Genomic DNA, 4278 nt, shown 5'->3' on the forward strand with positions numbered 1-4278 from the left:
TTTATTTAAGCATGATGTGTGATTTTTACGCGCAATATTTTATTTGTGATAATTTAGTTTGATTTAAATTAATTGTTTCATATGTTCTAACTTGAGAAAAATTTTGTTTGATACTTTAAACAAAACCTCCTTTGATGGGGCATGGGTAAGTTAATCAACAGTTGGTCAAGGAACTGGAATTGCGACAAACCTAGAAGCAGGCCGATAAGCTAAAAGTCAGTTAGTGAAACCGGGGAAGAGAATCCCAAAGGTATTAAAAAAGGCATTTGTACAGACCCAACAAGGTTAAAACAGAAAGCAGACAAGCAAAACCAATCAACGAAACCCAGGATATAAAACCATTTGGCAAAAGCCAAAGTAGGTTAGTAACCCAAGGGTGGTAATTAAACTCAGGGTATAAAATCATAGGTAGAAGCCAAATAGGTTAGAAACCCAGGGGTGTCGACTAAACTCAAGGTATAAAACTATTGGCGAAAGCCAAATAGGTTAGAAACCCAAGGGTAAACTCGGGGTATAAAACCATGGGCAGAAGTCAAATAGGTTAGAAACCCAAGGGTGGTAAAAAAAAAACCTAATCAATTAAAACTAACTGTAGCCAACTATGACAAAAGGGTATAGGGGCTAAGAAGGTCAGCCCGTAAAAATGACAACTAACTACGACAAAAGGGTGTGGGCGGTATTCTAAAAAAATGACCAGCCCATGAACGACACAAAATACTCTAAAAGCAGAAGTCTGACATTTCAACTAACTCATTATCTTCAACTTTGAGAGTGGGGGCTAATGTTATGGATGAGAAAATCTCTATTTTTTACCATTCGAATTCCCCTTATTTAAAACGAGAAGATACCCTGATGACTTTACGATTTTTCCTAGATTCAGGAGAATATATCCTATATTCGAAAGGAGAAGATATCTTGATGGTCTTACGATTTTTCCTCTATAAACAGAAGGTAAATACTCATAATGAGGTAGGCTAAAAATTTCTACTTGGCTACGCCGAACTACCCTACTCTCCGTACTCGACTAGGGGTGAGCATAGGAAACCGAAAAATCGATCCGACCGACCAAAACCTACCGAATCAATGTCGGTCGATTGTTTGATGATAATTTAGGTAGGAATCGGTTTTACATAAAGAAAACCCGATTTGTAGTCGGTTGGTTTTGTTGGAAAGCCACTTTTCCGACCGACCGACCGATTAGTTATATTTAGTATTAAAAAAAACAAGAGTAGAGTGCATTAAATGCAGTCTGCCGTGCTGCCGGAGTCTAGGACTGCAGCAACTTTGGAAACCAACGACCATTTAATGGCGGCTGGTTTTGAGGCACCTTTTTTTTTTTTTAATTTACCAAGTTCTCTAACATCCTCCTACTCTCTTTCTCTCTTCCCTCCCCTCCATTCTTGTCTTCTCTTCCTCCTTTCTCCTCAGTTCTTTTATTTTTTTCTTCCACTTCCATCTCTTCCATTCTTTTCTTTTCTTCTTCTCATTTCTCATTCTCCATTTCTCATCGCTCATCCACCCTCACTATTGGCTCCTCCTCCGTTTAGCAGCCCAGGTCCCCGCCCATTCATTTTTTTATTTTTGAGTGTCGGTTTTCTGACAACACTGACCGACCGTCGGTCGGTCGGCCGATGCAGAGATGGTTAAAAAAATCGTCGATTTTCAACGTCAAGATTTGTAAAAAATCGACCTCAACCGACCGATGCTTACCATTATACTCGACTACTCTGATTCTGATTTAAGCATCAGAGCCTATGTGGCAAGAGCCACACCAATCTTTAATGCTATTATTTTTTGTTCAAGTTTTTATTTTTACTTTTTGCATTTTTTTACCAAAAAATTTTGATGGCGTTGTTATTACATTGTTATTAATCTACACGGAATGAAATTATTTTGCCAGATCGAAGATGAAACAAGTTCTAAAGATAAGTGATGGTGATCGCTCTACTGGACAAGCTACCAGTCTAGCTACTTAAGCCATCATAATTTGGTTATAAAGAAGAAGCTTACTCAGGCACACGGTGTTTGGTCGGTTTGTGGACCTTGGCTTTGTCTTCTGTAGTGGGTTGGTGCACTATTTTCTACTGAAGGAGGTTTTGGACGTGAGGCCTAAACTGATGACCTTTAACATAATGGGATCCAATGTTACATTCTCGGAGATTGAGTTTCTCCTAATCACTGGATTGTGGCGAACCCATAGTATGGTTGCACGGAAGGAGTGGACGTGCTATCTAGTAGAGAAGTATTTCACTGAAACATTCGATCATAAACGTCAGACGGAGATTTCCACGCTAGAAGAAACTTATAATAAGTTCGTGTTTGCTAATGATGACGATGTAGTGAAGGTGCGGTGGATATTGTACACGGAGCTAGCAATCATAGGTAAAGTGAAGCACAACTGCCATGTTGTCAAGGACTTGTTCGGTGAAGTGGAAGACTTGGATTACTTGAACAACATTGGTTGAGTACGTCTTTTATATTGTATCTTTTATACCCATATCTTTTATTGGTGTTGTTACCAGTGATGGATCCAAAACTTCATGTCGGGGGCTTAATTAACTTAGTACAAAAATAATTTCGAACATATATGTGTGTATATACTAATTTATATGTTTTGATATTAAGTTGCATAAATTACAAATTTGTCCTTTAACTTTCAAATTTGTGTCTAATAATGTTCATACACTTAAAAAATGTCAAATATATAGGTCTCTACACTTTCAATTTTGTTTTTATTTGACTCTTGACCTTAAAAAAATAGTATAATAGGTTAATCATATATTGAAAAAAATTGAAAATTCCTACACTGATTAGATTTAAAATTGAAAGTACGAAGACCTATTAAACATTTTTTTAAAGTTTGACAATCTATCCAATATAGCCCTAAAAGCTTATAGAGTAAACTCATAAGTTTTTTTAATAGAAATATTATTAAAAAAAATTATATGAGTTTAGAAAAAAGAGAACGTAATTTTAAAAGCTTATTATTTTTTATACTGGTAGATATTTTATAGATAGATTTAATGTTTTTTTTTTTAAATATGGCCTACTATCTAAATCTATAAGATATATGGATATAGAAGTATTTATTATTTATTTTAAATAAAAAATAAAGATTTCTTTTTAAAAAAATAAAAATTATATAAAAAATGAGATTTTGAAGAGTTTTGTCTGACTGCTAGGCTATGCAAAATTCAAATTAAGAATCAAAAGAAAACTCGAATTTTGAAAGCTGATTATTTATAGTGAAGAAAAAAAAGAGATATTGGTACAATAACTTTATAGAAAAATATTAGCTATATATAAGGGCAACATAGATAATGAAAATGAAAATAAGTCGTAAATTATCCTCAAGAAATAATTATTTTTATGTTCAAAACATGACGGTCAAAAGTGTTTAAAAATAAAAGTACATTTATAAAATTATGGTTGAATATCCCACCAAAATATATATATATATGTATGACATATTCATTTTTTAAAAATTTGACATATTTGTATAAAGATTTTCAAATTTGATTTTTTATTATTTTTTCCTTTTAAAAAAATCATATAGTGTACTAAAAAAAATAATGACAAAGCGAGCTAGCTTAGAGGTAATTCGCATATATGTCCAACCAAGAGGTTGTGAGTTCGATACATGCGCACTGACACTCACAATTGATCAGGGGACATTCAGGGGGCTGGGACATTCATGCCACTGTGCCAAGGAGATGTTTAATGATTTATTGTTCAATATAATTTAGGCGGGGATCAAGCCCCCACGGGTCTATGGTGGATCCGCCCTTAGTTGTTATTATTTTATTTATCTTGGTCGTGTGATTATTTATCCCACATTTTTTTAATGATTTCATGGACGGTATGATATTCACTTTATTTCTCAAATTTCAATTCTTTAATTTCTCTTATTTGAGATTCAGTTCATCCTTATTACATAATATACTCGATAAAAGAAGGTCATTACAAGCAAATAATTTAAGAAAGCACAAACAAAAATATTGTTGTTATTGTTTATTTTTTTAAAAAGAAAAATTGACAACAAATAAGAAGTATCCCTTCAAATGAATTTTGCATTCAAGTTATGGTTACATAGATTGGATAGAAGTTTAGAACAAACCAGTTGAAGAATTCTCAGTGTTTTAAAAAATTATTTATTGAACTTAATAATTATAAATTTTATGGATAAAAGATACAAATTCTCCTCCATAAATTTATTTATTTATATATATAAATATTGTGCGATAAGATTTAATTCTTTTTTTTATTTACTATTTTCCT

Source organism: Momordica charantia (genome assembly GCF_013281855.1).
Source record: "Momordica charantia cultivar OHB3-1 chromosome 1 unlocalized genomic scaffold, Mcharantia_2.0 BLBB01000001.1, whole genome shotgun sequence".
Classification (NCBI taxonomy): domain Eukaryota; kingdom Viridiplantae; phylum Streptophyta; class Magnoliopsida; order Cucurbitales; family Cucurbitaceae; genus Momordica; species Momordica charantia.